At 35.4% G+C, this 17,848-nt stretch overlaps 1 long non-coding RNA gene across 1 annotated transcript; it reads right to left on the bottom strand.

Moving 5' to 3' along the window:
* Nucleotides 1-5,199: 5,199 nt before the first annotated feature.
* LOC128989756 (uncharacterized) lies at nt 5,200-9,339 on the bottom strand. The gene is made up of 3 exons (XR_008490467.1): nt 9,272-9,339; nt 7,431-7,527; nt 5,200-5,269 (listed from the first exon to the last, which is right to left on the bottom strand). It is a non-coding gene; the product is annotated as an uncharacterized LOC128989756 (long non-coding RNA).
* Between the last annotated feature and the right edge of the window lie 8,509 nt (nt 9,340-17,848).

Below are 17,848 nucleotides of genomic sequence, written 5' to 3' on the forward strand. Positions count from 1 at the left end.
TGATCCAATCATGGCCGAGTGCTGCAGACAATGATGTGGCTGTATTGGCTGCAGTTTCTTGGAATTTACTTATAAATCCTGCTTCGTTTGATTCATAAATAATAAACTACGTGGAGTAAAGATTCTTGAGTAAAGTTAATTGTGATGAACTCAATTAGTTATAATTTAGTTTGTTAATTAAAACATTACAATACTCTATTCAAACGAGATTTATTATACAATTTACTTATTACTATCCTACAAATTTAAAGAAGCACAGTTAAGTACGCCGGAAGCTTTTTAACACTTGATTTACTCAAGAATTTGACAATGCGATGATTTTTTTGTGTGGTACCTGCAGTGGTTAAATTTGAGAATTGGAAATCAATTTTTCTAAGAACCTAAAGTCAACATTATTTTCAGAAAGTATTTTTTAAGTTAATTTAAACTCAAATTGGGTGATTTGGCTTAGTTTTAAAGTATATTCTCAAAAGGATTTCAAATCATTATGAAACAATGTTGCCTTATTTTCTAAATTATTGAGAAAGTGTTTTTATGATAACAAACAAAAATATGCTTGCAAAGAGAAACATTGTTATGCAACATTGCTCATGCAATGCAAGTGTATGCAACATAAACAATCGTATTGATATTGAAAATATACAGTAGTGTGTGTTCTGCATATTTTTTATTGTGTTTTTGCTGATCGTTTAACCTACTAACGCTTTGTGTGTTTCCTACCTTACACATTGTTAGAGTATGTAATACCATTGTTGTTATTAATAGTCAAAGGTTGGTTAATCCTCATATAAGGCTCATTAAAGGCATTTAATATCTCGTGCGGTATGGATCTTTAGTATATACATATTAATAAGTAACTATTCACTAGTAACAAATCGAGGAAATTATCAAATAAAACTTTTCCTCAAGATTACTTATTATTTGTGTTTTAGCTATCACTAACTATACGAGGTGGTGGTAAAGAAATTAACCTAAATATGCCTAGATAGAAATTGGAAATGCATATTTCATCGTGCCCAAATAATTATTAGTGTGTTTATTAGAGAAGGGACGTTATCATTTTACTTATTACCAGTTTGCAATAACATCAAAGGATTTAGACACATGACTTGTTTACTCTTTAACACCTGTTGATTTTTAACTTCTTAACGCACGATATTTTTTGTTACTGCAGTTTAACAAATATCCTATACTCTAATATATACTTAATTAGTATAGCAGTAAGTAAATTAGTATTCTCTGTCATATTGAGTTGACTGAAAACTTTGAACTTTACTTTAAACTTATTAGTTATATAAATTTTATTATAAATTTAACCAAACGTTATTTAGTTATTTTCTGTTCATTTTCAAAATTCTTGATAAACAAAGATTTTGCGGGTGGCATACTTGGTTATTAGGGACTAAACACTTTATATTATAGTATAGTTGAAAAATACATATTGATAAGTATAGTAATGCAATACGTGTATTGTAATATAAAGAATGTCAGCTATTTCATTGTTAGAACAATAATATTTATCAGCTGATTTGATAGTTAAAAAGAAATGGTCAAGTAACAGCTGATTAGCATGCCCAAGTCCACATGATGAAACATTTAAAATGTCTTATAGTTTGTTATAATAATTAAAACATTGGGTGACAAAAGTGTCATAACTTTATTTATTGTAGTTATTTTTCTAGTAGTAACTGTGGTTATTTTTTTGTTGTGGTGATTAAGGTGTTATTAGATTTATTTTTAAGATATAAAAGGTTGTATTTTTCCTTTTCGTTTGTTGATAACATTCTTCGTTTTCAAGATGTATTTGAGAAAAAATTAATTAAAAATACAAAGAAGAAATACAAAAGTGTTTTTTAAGTTGAAGTGTTAAGAAGCCATAAGGAAAATTGTTAAAGCCACATACGAACAGATAGACAGAAAACTAGGCATGTGAGACCCATGGTTACATTGCAAAATCTGTTTGTCTCTATGCAAGGAACAATCCGACAAAGCAACTTACCAAATAAAATAACAATGCCAATGTGTTATATTCTTAGGGGGGTCTTAGGACACCCTGTATATTTTACATAAGTTTGAAAATCAGGCCTATATAGTGCTATTGGATCGTACACTTTTTCTGAATTATAATATTTCAGTTTGTTATCAATTCACGAGATTCAGAAAGTTTCTTTTTGTGCAATTCTATTGGGCTATACATCACAGTATATTCAATCTAACATTTGCCTGTCTCGGACGGCATTTCTTCCATCTTCCAAAACTAGAATACTTCAAAATATGACTACAGTAGGTTAATTAAGAACTGTTCATGCTATTTCGAACGTTTTTCACGATATATTTTCAATGGATCATCATATTTTCTACAAATTAAACACATCAATAATGTAATAGAACTCGGAAGCATTTGGGGTATTGTACTTTATTCCTTACATTCAGTCCAACGCTACTTTACTAATAGTTTACCTAGAATAATGAAGTAAGATGAACAACATTATTTAGGGATTATTTCCCATCAGATTTCTCTCATACTAACCAATGCACCAGTGACAAGTCCAGCAACCATATTCACTCCTTTGACGTCATGTTGTCGTGTAACACTCTAAAAAACAATTTAATATGTTTCTAGGTATAAGCTATAAGGTGTACAGGTCCAGCTAAGGAAGGGAGCTATGCTTTTTCATGTTAACCAAATCAGATGCCCCTTGGATCTTTACAGTAAAGCTATTGCAGCTTCACATAACTTACCCTTCTTCCCTCGACTCCCACACCACATTTCCCTGATGGGTCTCGCTCGACTGGTTCCCAATGATGGACAGAAAGCCTAAAAGCGTGGCTGGCCAGATTAAGATGGCCAGATTGTCGTAATGAAGTGTTTGCCGAGGCAGGGCTCTGCTGCTCCGCACCGTGCCGATTTATAGAGTATTAAGTTTGCGCGATAAGAGATGGGCCCAATTTGTGCCAGCCATCGTCCATCCCTTTATAGCCTATAAACAGGTTCATAATGCGTCCATTTGGCTATAAATCGCCCCGATATTCCTGTATCTTCGCATTACAGCTATGCCTTTTAGGCTGACATTGTGCATGAATAATAATAGCTAATACGGTCGGCTTTATGTGCTACTAAATTTATCTGATGGCCGGACGAACATCGATAAGTTTTAGGATTCCTGCATTCATTTCCAAAAATTAGGCAAAAACTTGTAACCTGGTCGAAGGCGTTGTCTGATTGGTGATTGGAGTTTGGCTAATCAACAATGGGTCGGGATACATGTTAACTGGATTATATATAGGTAATTAATCAATTTGTTGTCGAGTACCGCCATGGTGACACGTTACACCTATCAGCAATTTTAATAATTGATGAATATTACTGTTCAAGTAGACTAAATCGTTTAGTAAAATCTGAACTCATTTTTACGTTTGTTTCCTGTTTGATAACGCTTGAGTGCATTTAATGTAGATTACACTTGTATTAAAAATGTAGGGCATGTCTTATGTTTGCACCGCAGTATGGAGAATTTTGTTATTTTAACAAATAGAAGATATCGACGAGTCAAACTTTAACCGGACAACATATATTAAAGATTGTATTCAGAAAGATCTTTAAGAAAGACAAATACAGGAATAAGATGAAGTAGGGGATTCATCTGTTTGAAATGTGATGTTATGACACGCTAAAACTATCTACAAAAGATTCCTATTTTATCTTCTTGTCTACAATCCCGAGACGATGGTGGTGAGATGTGTAGATGTAAACAAGTCAAAATATCTCTCACAACACACCATACATAGATTTTCATAATTTTTGTGTCAGTTGCATAAATTGAATTTAATTTTGAAAGTAAATGCAGCAAAAATATTCATCTAAATAAGTTTGTAAATATTCCAAATTGGCTGGGCTTTTTAAAAAGTACTATAATTTCATTGACTTAATATAACGAATTTTCTCGTTTTGTAAATTAATTTTGGCCCTATCACAAACTTTATTAAACGTTTAATTGTGTTAAAACATTTTCTGATAGCTACTCCTTCTCTACGATAAGTATCTCAGTCCAGACAATACCCTGTTTAAAATTTTATAATAAACTACCTTTTTTTCATTTGAGATGTACATGTTCTTTGTCCTAAGATGTAGTCTCTAACCTGGGATTGTCTTTCACATTACTGCAGGCTAGACCTAGGGGTACGGTATTATCACCTAGATAAAAATTATTTGGCGTGATTTAAACCAGGGACTTCAGTGACCGAAGACTTGCGCTATACCATTAGACCAGCTCACCCCTCATCATTTGAGATACTAGGAACACAAGATTATTACTCAAAATTATATAATAGTAGCAACTGGCTTATCCATTTATTACGTATTATCAGAGAGATTACCTAAAAAATGTTTTACCATGTAAAAAAATTTTTAAAAATAAAGTAAATCTTACTTTCCTACAGTTACCTCACGAAGTGGACTTCCATGCACTGATAGCACACAAAGCAGCTAATTGCTGCATTTACTTACTTACTCTTGCCGCACTCATTTTTTGCCGCACTCCAGTATTCCAACCAAACAACATAAAACATTGTAGGCCTACTTTTATTAGACAAGTAATACGTGTATACTTGAAAATAGGTTGACAACACTTAGATACTACGACTACGATCAGCTGGTGCAGCGTTTTCCATTTCGGCCAACGCTTGAAATTAACCTAACTTAAAAACGTGTGTTATAGTGTTTGAAAGACTAATTATATATATGCTATATAGTAACTGTAGGAAAAATATAATGTGTAACGCGAGCGCAAACTGCCTTTGCTGCACTCGAGAAACTTTCCACACTCATGTGCAAAGTGCCACTTCGCACACTAGTTACAAATAACTATTCTACATCACGACATTGTTACTATCTCTCATTAAGTCTCACCATGGAACTCTCAACACGAAACCGGGATGAAATAATCAATACCACGGTTAACAGTTTACTTAGCAAATGTAAAAACAGTAAAAGTGGAACAGTTTAGGACCATGGAGCATGACAGCATGAGGAATGTATGAAGTGGGCCAGTGGGGTCTAACGGTCGTGGAGCGAGGCGACAGAATCGATTATCCTCTGGAAGGTGGCGGGGTGTAGACCTAGGAAGGGACGACCACGGAGACTGCGCGAGGACCTGAGTAGGAAGTCGCTCTCGGACACTTCGGAGTTCTCCACCTCCTTGAGGAACGTGTACTTGGCGTAGTAGATGGCGGCGAACGTGGAGTACAGGAGGATGGCGACTGTCACCAGCTGGAAACGTCGGTAAAGTGATTATAATGGAAATCAGCTGATTTGATTGTTGGGTTGTTAATTGACTGTGATCAAAGAAACAGCTGATGTTAGTCAGTTAAAAGGCTACACAATGTTTGACTATTCGTAGATGTAGGCATTGCATTCGAATGTTTACAGAAGCCAGATTTAGAATCAAATATTGAAGTTGAATTGAGCCTCTAATGTAAGTTACTGTTTTCTGAAAATGTATCGACTTTTTAACCAAGCCAAACTGACAAAATACTACAAATCTTTTTGTCGAAGGAGATGTAAAAATTGTATAAAATACTTGTTCATATTGTATGTTAATACCGTATATCAAACACTTGAAGTCGGGGATGTACAACAACGTTACTGCTGATTTCCAATATTCCCAAACACTCTTAAGGGCTACCTTGTTGTAAACCATAGCATCTTTAACCTTTCGTAAACTGGCATAGTACAAAAATTAAGAGTCAAGGGATTTTTTACTGTGGCACACTCTGCCGTTGCTTTAAATGTGGCTTATTCAACCACGTTTAAAAAAATGGTTACAGATTGTTCATATAGATAGGATGTCGTATTTAGTATTCAAAGTCAGTGATCCTGTTTAGATAAACAACTAATCTTAGTCAGTAACAAAGCTAAACTATTCCTCTCTCTGATTTCAACATCCAGCACTCTTCCATTTTGGGTTAAAATGTGACTTTATAGCGTCCTTATAGTGATTAGTTATTTTGGAAGTTTACGTAAACTTCGGATGAATATGTCTATAATGACTTAAAATTATGGCAGGATATTATAAGCGTAGTCAATAAAACAAAATCATAGTTTTGGTTGATAAATATGAGCGTTGTAAACAGGTTACACCACAGACAACAAATCATGATCCCAGTTACGAGTGTGAAAAGTTAAAAGAGACCGCTGTACAAATTTAACGAGGTGACAAAACTCGAAGCGGTTAAAATCGAATTATTATAGAGCTTGACATGTAAATATCATGCCTTGTTATATACTTATGCTGTAATTAATATAACCGTAAATCAAAATGTCGTGCATTAATTCTTTTCTTGAAAACTATCCTTTTAGAGGCGAGTGTCGGCGTCTGCGAAGCCGCGAACGCAGAAACACCATCACCGTAAATCAAGCTACGTCCGCAGCAGAATGCACTTGTAGCGATGCACTTTGTCTTTTACGACAACTTCAAAGTGTGAATTACAACGCCATAGGATGTCTGAGTCTGAGACGACTGTGAGTCTCAAGTGCAAACTGAACAAGAGTGGGAGTCGTGGGAATAATATTAAAACATTTACAATTTCGCATTTTGAGTTTGTAAGCTAAATAAATTTAATCGATTTTTTTCCTCTTCAATATACGTCGTTGGGATGATAATAAAGCAATTAAATTCAAGTGTATTTGATCTATTAAGGACGTATCAAAATTACATTAAACTGGCTGGCTTTGCGTGGTATGGTTTGAACTATTATATTTACCAACGCTGTGTCTAGAAATGGTGAAGTACATACTTATAGATACAAGTCATTTGTGTTACAGTAAGTTTGAGACTCAAATAAAGATGAAGTTCTCCTTGCCATTACTGATAATGTCTTGCTATTGTAATATTTTATTTTTTTAACGTAGATGCCGTACTTAGAATGAGATCCGAGCTATCTTGTCACGACTTGATCCATAAGTGATTAAGTGGATTTGAAAACAGAATTCCCGCTCTAACCTTTAGGCACCCGCGTACCAGACTGACCAACTTCTACAAGTGAAATGCTCAGGTGATATATTTAGAAGTTTTTCAAGACGTATCTTATGGATGGATGTATCTATGGAGCAACATGCTCTATTGCTCTGTTATGCTAGTTTAACTGAAACTGGCTGGGTAGATGAGCGGTTATATAATTATCGCTAGCCTAACAATCGATAGGTTGCCGGATCGATCCTGAGATAAGTCAGTAGCATTTTAATGGTTCAAAACTGGACCCAACTATCCCTGATCATTGGGCTTTAATATCAGGAAACAGCTGAATCTTAGTCACAAATATACACAGATCATCTCACTCCATTCTACACTAATCTTCACTCATATTTGGGTTAAAATACGAACCTAGGTGGCGTCCCCATCTCAATTGATAATGTTAATAAAGATAGTTACCTGGAACACCGCCCAGAACTTGTAACTGCCCTCATTGATGAGGAAGTCGTAGTATGAGTTGGTGACTACGCCTAGACGAGGCTCCCCCGCACTGCTGCTGTAGACACAAACAGATAAACATACAATCAAGCTTTCATTTGCTCGTTTCTATGCCAGTGGCAATTTCAATTGAGTCATTCAAACATTTTCAAGGGAAACTGGAAAAAACCCCATCCAAAGTTTTGTGGATGACCCAGGAATCGAACCCATCACTGCCGCATTGAAGTCCGCGAGACGCTAACTACTAGGCAGCAACACACCCAAAAATAGATGGGATGCTGTAACCCCTGTTAACTAGGGATTTGTTTTGATAGGTCTTGCTGTTTATTTAATGTGCAGTTTAGTTTTTGTTTTGCCACAAAGAAGAGCTAAAAAAAACTGGTAGGGCTAAAATCGTGCAGAGTAGTTGTACGTGAGTTTGTGGAACTAACTTGAAGCTATCAATATGAATAGAAGTAAACATCCATTTTTCATATGAAAGATGTAGTTTAAGTACTAATGTAGTTTAAATTGAGCTTCCGACACAGCTAGCACAGGAACTACTGATTTCTGCCGTATCACAGTGTCTGTGGTCGTATGCAATAGGGGCCTACAACGTAGGCTTAGGCTATATACAACCACGTCAAACCACAGACTATAGAACCAGTTGTCAGGCTGAAGAGGACGAAGTCCTAAAACAGCCTCAGTCCAGTAGGATTTCAGCTTACTGGATTGAAACGTTACGAAGAAGAAGAAGAAGACCACCTATTTTAGACTATAGCAATTCTAGTTTTCTGGCAGTACGTACAGTGTTTGTGGCATATCAACTGTAAGAGTATCAAAAATTTAAAAAACAACAAGTTTGCCAGGAGCACATCTGCCAGAGGGGCATAAAACTGTTTCCTAATTTTAAAATCAATAAATGGAATGTCCATACCATACTTATCCATCCAAATTTGCTAGAAGGCAATCTAAAAAATGGCTATTGGACAATGATAGTTACTGGTTGGGGCCATTGACTTTTGGAAACTATGGTAGACATTCCATTGACAAGTCTAGATGTAGCTAACTTTTAAATCAAATAGAACATGAACTTCCTTTCCTGTCTAAGTTTTGTAAACTTTATTCACTAAACAAACATAAAAAGATGCTACTACAGTTAACAGTTCTCCCCCTTGGGTTCACACGGCTTTAAAAGCTGTTTTATTTAACTGAAACCAGTTACTTACGTCAGCCAAGGCAATTTGTAAATTGCTTGATTCATTAAAAATTTTATTTTCTTTTAATGAAAAACCGGTTACGATTTTAATATGGAAATGGCACATGAACTACACTTCTTAGCCAAAGATAGTGCGATAGACATTTCATCTGAATCGACCATCCAATTTGGAATCAATCTGTAACATAAAACATAGTATACTCATAAACAAATCTCTTTTATCTTAACTTTCGATACAATCAATGATAGTCGATGTAAAATAAAAGATACTGGGTTTTACTTTTACTCCCCCTAGTCAAATTTATAACCGACCATGTGTAACAAGAAACTAAACCCACAATATAACGTACTACACACTTTTCTCAGGTCTTCGGTTCGATCCTGAGAAAAATGTGTTGCTTTTTGACGGTCTTAAACTGGACCCAGCTCATTCATTGGGCTTTTAATAAATGGTCTTGACTCTTGAATAATGAAACAGTTGGTCTTAATCAGTAACAAAGCTACAAAAGGCATCACAGTTCATTCTAAACTCATATTCGAATTAAAATACGCACCACGCACCTAGATGGCATCCCGATCTCAAGTGATATTGATATGAAGTTACCTGTTTTGTAGCCTATCCAGTGTGCCGTTATGTGTGGGGTGTAATCTCTGTGAGTGTATTTGGGCCACCACACACCCGCAGAAAACTGTCAACACGACGCCGTACTGCATCTTCGCAACATCAACCTTTGCAACACACTAGATGTCGCACCGCGGTGGTAAAACAATTAACATCTGGTAAACCAGAGCTACCGCTAACTCCACACTTCCTATGTAGTTCAATACACTCTGCGATGTTTGCTCAATATACAATGTCATATGGTAATGAGGAATGAGGAAAATTCATGCTTAAATTTGGGGATGGCAGATTTTGTTTGATTTTCTCTCGTATTTGAAAGCAATATTGGAAATTTGTGTGGAACATTAACAAGGAAGTGCACTTTCATTATACTGAACAAAAAAGGTTAAAGGACGTTGTCGAGTTAAAGTAGTTCTATTTATCGCTAGCGTGAAAAAGAATCAGCTGTAGTTGAGGATATCAGCTGTAGTTGAGGATATCAGCTGTAGTTGAGGATATCAGCTGTAGTTGAGGATATCAGCTGTAGTTGAGGATATCAGCTGTAGTTGAGGATATCAGCTGTAGTTGAGGATATCAGCTGTAGTTGAGGATATCAGCTGTAGTTTACGATATCAGCTGTAGTTGAGGATATCAGCTGTAGTTTACGATATCAGCTGTAGTTGAGGATATCAGCTGTAGTTGAGGATATCAGCTGTAGTTGAGGATATCAGCTGTAGTTGAGGATATCAGCTGTAGTTGAGGATATCAGCTGTAGTTGAGGATATCAGCTGTAGTTGAGGATATCAGCTGTAGTTTTTTCTTGTGTAACAAATTTCTACGAAAATTATGTCCTAGTTAAGCTAGTTTTTACATCTCACCATGCATTTTTATTAACATATTGCATCGTATATGATACACCATATAAATACCCTGTTATCAATATTTATTTATCCAGCAACATGAGACAGCTAGGACAGTGATGTAAAACTATATTTATGAATATATTCACATCGCGCTAATATGCACGAGAACTACGATCGAATAGTTTAAAACACCTACATAGATTATGAACGAATTATTGTTATTAAATCCGGTATAATTTTAATTCGTTTTGTTTATGCAAAAAAGCAACGTTTGAACTATACAAATACGTGAGAATCCACCCTTTATTTTCAGTCACCCTCATTATCGAGTCAGGTGAAATGTGTCTTCGTGCATGTCTAATCGTCCGCTCTGTCCAATAATTGCTCATTGTTTCGTCCATCTAGTTTTTGCCGATTATCTTAGCCACCATTCGCAGTACTTCTTTATCTAACAAATTGAAATCGCCTGGTACTTGTCTGAAATGGAAAGTTGAACAATCTTTTGGAATTTATACCATCCTGTATAACCACAACAATAGCCAATCACAATAACATGATTGCTCTTGGAGACTCCTTATCTTGTAAAGGAGAAATAACTAACAACTAAGAGTAATGTTGAATAACACGTTTAAGCAGCCAAACTAAGTACATCTAAGATCAAAGTTGTATCATAGATAAACCATACTCCCTGAGGTTACTTCTGTTGGTTAGTCTATGGTTATATTTATCTTCAGTATTACTTCGCTAGAGCCCACCCCGTTGATCGAGGAGAATCATACACACTCTTTCATTGATAATGTACACAAAAATACATCTTAAACAAACTACACATGTCAATTCGAGTTATCTAGCAATTTCACCAGAGACAACTCACCTTTATAATGGTTATTATAATGGTTTCTATGTGCCTAAAAAAAATTGCAATCTATAGATAATATAAATTTTGCCATGGTATGTTTGATTTGCATAACACAAAATGTTCTACAAAACAACCAATTGGTTTAGTGAGTAGTCAAATGTTTTACATGTCCGTAGACAGCTCTCAAATGGTTTTCCCTTCAATTACCCCAATTACCTGACAAAGTGGGTTTTCTTGCACTGGTTATAGCACGCAAGGTATCTGGTCCTGCAATTACTTACCTTGTCACACTCATTTTACTTTGACACACACCAGTATTTCAACCAAACAACACAAACAAAGTCTAATTGTATTATGCACATAATACATGTATGCTTGAAAATAAGTTGGCAACACCTAAAGATACTACGAAAACGATCAGCTGTTTATTCGTCAGTTTATTCGTCATTCCATTTGACCATCACTGTTACAACGACTTAGCTTAACGTATTATAAACCTCTTGATGCGTGCAATGTATATTGTTGTATGTATGTTGTTCAACGCCTGTATTTAACAGCTGACTATCCATACAACTTCAGTATCCATATTCAGTTAAGAAAGATTGTTGCTATTAACGAACACAGTGAAAGTGATTACAAACATGTATTGTTGCGTGTTAACATAAACATTTCTTTGTTAGATAATTTCATTTAGGTTTTGATTTTTACAGTATACATACAATTGCCCATGCTCATTATACGCTTAAGAGTAACTGTAGGAAAATGTATAATGTATAACACGAGCGCAAAGTCTCTTTGCTCACTAGTTACACAAATAAGTATTCTTTATCAACTACTACAGTAAAAATCGAACTCAATATACAGGGTGATTGATATAAGTGTGCCAGCCGTTTTATTCAAAAACTATAATAGATACCAAAAATAGTTAAACGGTAAGTGCCTTGGATTTTTTATTAAAAAAATTGTAGGCAAGTCGAAAAAAATATTTTAGCCGCCATATTTCCAATATGGCTGCCAACTTTAATTTTTCTTATAGAACACCCTATATTTTATGATGTATTCCGGTAGGAAATGTAATTTTAGGACGATTTTCTTCTTGTGATTTTTTTCATAAACCTAACCGTTTCAAAGATAATAATGGTTTAAGTTTTAAAACTTCTACACGAGAAAGAGTTTCGATAAAGGCCTAAGCAAGCATGCCAGCTGTTTTATTCGAAAACTACTCGAAATTTCACAACTTCAACCATTATTATCTTTGAAACGGTTAGGTTTATGAAAAAAATCCCAAGAATAAAATCGTCTTGAAATTGCATTTTCTACCGGAATACATCATAAAATACAGGGTGTTCCATAAGAAAAATCCAAGTTGGCGGCCATATTGAAAGAATGGCGGCTAAAATAATTTTTTCGACTTGACTACAATTTTTTAAATAAAAAATCCAAGGCATTTACCATTTAACTTTTTTTTATATCTCTTATGGTTTTCGAAAAAACGGCTGGCACACTTATATCAATCACCCTGTATTTGACGAATCATCTCAAATTCTATGATCAGATTAGGAACAAAATCTGTCAATTTAGGTAACTACATAATTAATTATTTACAGCCTCCTCATCTGTCCTCTAAATCAAACAGTAACGTATTTTGTGAACGTATTGCTGAATATGAATGTAGAGAGAGAGTGTGTAGAATGAAGTGAGAAGACATAGGTAGTTTTACTGATCAATATCTGTGTTTAAGGACAGATCCTCACCTGATTCCCACAATTTGTGAAGTGTGTAGTGGATTTTGACTTTGTGGGCCACAACAGATTCAACAGATTTGTACCTAACATTAGGAGCAGAAGCGTATTTCGACACCCGAATATACACTTATCGAGACCCACGTGTGTGACGTGACCGTGGCCAAATGATGATGACGTACGTGATTCCTACGTAACGAGATCTGGACCCGTCACACTCCACTGGTCCTCCGTCATCCATGGTCCGTCCATGTCCTCCATGATCCGCGTCCTCTTCCGATACATTGCACGTGATAGGAAGTGCTAACAGCTCGGAAATCGTTCAGAGAATTGGGTCGCGGTTTTTGTTGTAGCTTCGTTGGGTTATCCGGAAAATGGTTGATAACTGTTTATGATGGAAAATGTTGGATTCGTCTTTAAAAAATGTCAGTCACTTGTTGCGATAAATGTGTAGCCTACTACCATAGATGAAGTCTACTACCTATATCCAAAACACGAGTTTAGCATAAAATCCATAATTTTCATTACTAGGAGCGAAAGTGGCTCATTTTTGTACGCAATTGGATTAACGAAGTACCAAAAAGACAATTTCGCTCCGGGTAATGACCAACTATTTTCATCATACTGTAACCTTCTAATCGTTACAATATTAGACCACATAATTTGAGGTTATACAGGGTTAGTAAAAAGTGTGGAGACCCCCTGTTATTTTTTTAACGGCCCATACTAGAAAAACTAAACTCGGCACACCTTTATGGCATGTTATGAAGTACTTTTTGGGCATAACCGTCACTTGGTGTACATCCCCAAAATGGGGGATTTTGGGGGAAACTAAAAAATTTCAAAAACAAAGACCTATTAAGTAACCCCTCATTTTGAAGGTCCTGGTAAAAGAAAACCAAAAACGCCAAGTAGAGGTCTTTATGTCAATCTAGTAAAAAATGGCAGCCAATTGAAATTCTCAGAAGTTTAATTTAACTTGCAGATTTCCAAGTCTGGAGACCCCCTGTAAATTTTGTAGCGGCTCACACTAGGAAAACTAAACTCTACACACCTTTTTGGCATGTTATGAAGTACTTTTTAAGCCTAATACCCACTTGCTTACTAAACCCAAAATGGGGGATTTTGGGGGAAACTCAAAAGTTTTAAATGATAAGCCCCATCAAGTGACCCCTCATTTTGAAGGTCGTGGTAAAAGAAAACTAACAACGCAAACTAGAGGTTTCTATCTCAATCCAGTAAAAAATGGAAGCTGATTGAAATCTTTAGAAATCGGAAATAACTTGCAATTTTATATTCAATTGGCTTCCTCCATATTTTACTGTGTTAAGATAGAGACCTATAGTTTGCGTTGTTAGTTTTATTTTATTATGACCTTCAAAATGAGGGGTCACTCGATGGGGCTTATCATTTAAAATTTTTGAGTTTCCCCCAAAATCCCCCATTTTGGGTTTGGGAACTTATGAGAATTTCAATTGGCTCCCATTTTGTACTGAACTGAGATAGAGACCTCTAGTTTGCGTTGTTGGTTCTCTTTTACCAGGACCTTCAAAATGAGAATCACTCGATGGGTCTTTGTATTTGAAATTTTTTAGTGCCAACACCAAACACATTAACACCAAGTAGCGGTTATGCCCAAAAAGTACTTCATAACATGCCATAATGTTGTGCCGAGTTTAGTTCTTCTAGTATGGGCCGTTAAAAAAATAACAGGGGGTCTCCACACTTTTTACTAACCCTGTATGTTAAGTCAGCATCAATGTTTACATTTCTGTTGTTTCCAAACATAAAATATCGTGTATTTAGCAACGTTTTCATAATGCACTACTTTGATGCTAGCTACCGAACCGAAGAAATTACCATAGGTTTTTTCTGTTCCCTATTTGAAGTTATTCCCGAAAACGATGCTTTTGTCGACGAATTAAGAGGACTAAAAACGGTTGCTTTTCGTACAGTATGATGAAAATCGACTTACGCTATGTATATTTGCTTACATCGACATTTTCAATTATTTTTCTGAAAACAAGTTCAATCTCCTTATTCCTAAATTTCTTATTTACATTAAAATTAGGTCCTTTTCAATCTAAAACTACTTCCACTAGGCCTACTGTTTTCCAGGCTGCAATGTTATAAGCTACGAATCATTTTTAGCGAATTAAGTTAGGTTTGTTTAGGTTATGTTCGGATTCGAGACACAACGTATAACTTCAATGGAATTTTTACATACAGTAATCATACAACGGCAAAGGTTAAAAAGAGGTTTCTACGGTTAAAGGATATTTTATACACAACGTTTATATATTGTAAAATATTGGCACTGACAATGTTTTTAATATGTACTTTGGTAGCACAATTAATTTGTTTTTGTTGCATTGAAAAGTATTCACTGCATACAGAATACAACGTATATGAAAACGCTCCTGAATAAATATCTGAAATTGCCGTTAACTTATCATAAGTGTTGGAAACGATTTATATAACAAACCTTATAAACAAATATGTTTTGGATACGACAAGGTTTGTACAAACCATCAAGACTAGCCACTTTGTATCAAACAATTCACCAAGTGTCTACCAGTTAAGCACAATTTTCCTCAAGCAAAGCTCGGTCCCCGGGTCCCAGCCGAGCACTACCGTCCTTGTCGGGGTCATTACTCCTGAAGTTGATGAACTGACCAAAATTAAGAGGTTCTTGCAGCGAACAATGTTGTAAGACTGGAGCGTGAGCGTGTTTTTGTCGTCTTCGTGATCGCCCGGCCTCCCTTTCCCGGCGTCCTCTGCGGAATCTTCGATTCTTTCACATAACTCTTTCACGATCCCGGTCGCTATTCATCTAATTAGAGCTGTTACAGAGCAATTAACTCTGGCGATCCTCTTTGGTGCAATTAACAGAGTATTTTGTCGTTTTTAGGAGTTTTTACCTCGGATTATGTTTGTCTTGACAGCAACAATGGCACCACTTTCGAAAGTCTTGTTTGGTGAAAAAGTCTGGTAGGAAGATATTTATTTACAGCGGAGCCATAATACTCATTGATGAATTCTTTGTGGGGAAATTAATTTAGATGTTTTGGCATTACGTGGTGAGGTTTAGACTTAGTCCAAGTTTAATTTATGACTTCTAGTTACGCCATCAGGGTTTAATTTTAATAGATAAATGGGTGTCAGCACATCCTTTATGCATTAGGGATCCGTCCATCCAATTGCATTGAGACTTATAGAATGTATCTGCAGTATACAAATCAGTCAGTGTCAGTATTATGGAGCTCCACCTCCGGTCTTTCAAAGCTATTACGAGAACAAAATTATTAGTGATTTAAATAAAGACAATAAGTAAATTATGATGTTAACATTTTCAACTACTTTACCCAGTCGCACAAGTGATCGACACCAAAGAGATTTTTAACTTAGAAGTACATATATTTATCTTATGATGTTATTTCTTATAAGAAATATTTATCATTGGTTACTAGTTATATTGTAGAAGTTTTAAATTATTTACTTTTATAATTTCAAAGTAATACTCCTCGCAAAACACATTAAAAACACTATCGAGGAGTTTACGCGAGTTGCGTACACTAAGACAGTTTTTAAATCACTAACAATCACTACTGTACTCATAACTTCTAAGATACTAATGTTATGTTTTCGTTTATAACCTCTCATTGCCACTGACAGTGATGCAACGAATCATTGTTAAAACCCTGCAACACTCGCGCGGGTGACAGTTGTCACCCAGCGCTTTTGTTTAGGGCACAGCTCGGTCGCCGAATGGGGGAAAGAGGTGTGATCTTCAGTAGCTTTCTGTTATAAACAATAGATCCTCCTATGTGTGTTTTCGCGCGTCGAACCGGTTGGTGGCCCGTGTTATATCGCTCAATAGTCGACTGGGTGACAAGTGTCCCCCGCGCGAGTGCAACCGTCATGAATGTACCGAAGCGCCCGCGATAGTGTGATGACCCATAATTCTGGACATGTTGATGGAAGATAGTTCTGATAAAGATATAATTGAAAATGACAATGAAGAGGACCAGATAGAGGCAAAAAACCACGTGTTGGACATTGAAGAACATTGTGGACAGACATTGTGGAGTAGACAATACCTCCTGTCATTTATATAGTTCTGCGTACATGTTTTTCTATTATTTATTTTGCTTTTTTATGCTTTTTATTTTTAAATGATATATGTCAGTAGAGGAATAAACGGCACATGTTTCAACACACTTGTAACTATGCATACCTTCAATACCATGTGATTTACAAAGATGCACACTTTCATTTGAAACTGCTATATCTACAGTAATTTCAGTTTTTACAAAATAAAAAACATATTTTGGCAAAGAAATATCTGTGTTTGTGTTCATTATTAAACTACTTTTTGAAATAAAAATTAATTTTAATATGTTACCTTGAAAAAAAATTACAAATGTTAAGGGTAAAAATCCGTAAAATTATTTTTGGTCAAAAAAGAATGATACCGTATTTTAAAATTTAACATTTTTAAGTTATACTGGACAGAAAAAAAACATGAATACTATTCATAAATAATCTCAAATAGTCACTTAATAGGTTTTGAGACATAATATTACTATAAAACAAATATTTTTACATATATATATACAAAAACGAAATGGGGGACAACTGTCACCCGCGCGAGTATCCATGTTATGAGATATGGCGCGAGTAGTGCAGGGTTAATAATTTCACAACTCATTAAATTAGTCTAAACAGCTGATTAGTTGACGTTCGAAGCATTACAATTTGACTTGTTCTCTCTCAATCCTAGAAACTTATTGGTCCGTTACTCGTGTTGTAAAACAACAATGCTAAGTAAGTAAACAATGCTGTTAAGTGAATCTTTTAAATTATAAATAACTGAACTGAAACGGCTACTTAAAAAAAACGGTCGTAGGTAAATGTATTTTCACCCCGTGGCTAACTTCATTATAGTGAAATATGATGGACAAGAAAATACTTTACCGTAGGCCAAGTAACACTATTAGTTAGGGCCCCTCTATTGCATGGCCATGCTTGACTTGAAACTACAAGTATAGATTATGAAAGCAAGAGGAACTATTCGCTAGTCTGTAATTTAACGGTTGTCCAAACATTATTCTAA

Source organism: Macrosteles quadrilineatus, unplaced genomic scaffold (assembly GCF_028750875.1).
Source record: "Macrosteles quadrilineatus isolate MER2022 unplaced genomic scaffold, UCM_ALF_1.0 Scaffold_3__2_contigs__length_128488019, whole genome shotgun sequence".
NCBI classification, from domain to species: Eukaryota; Metazoa; Arthropoda; class Insecta; order Hemiptera; family Cicadellidae; genus Macrosteles; species Macrosteles quadrilineatus.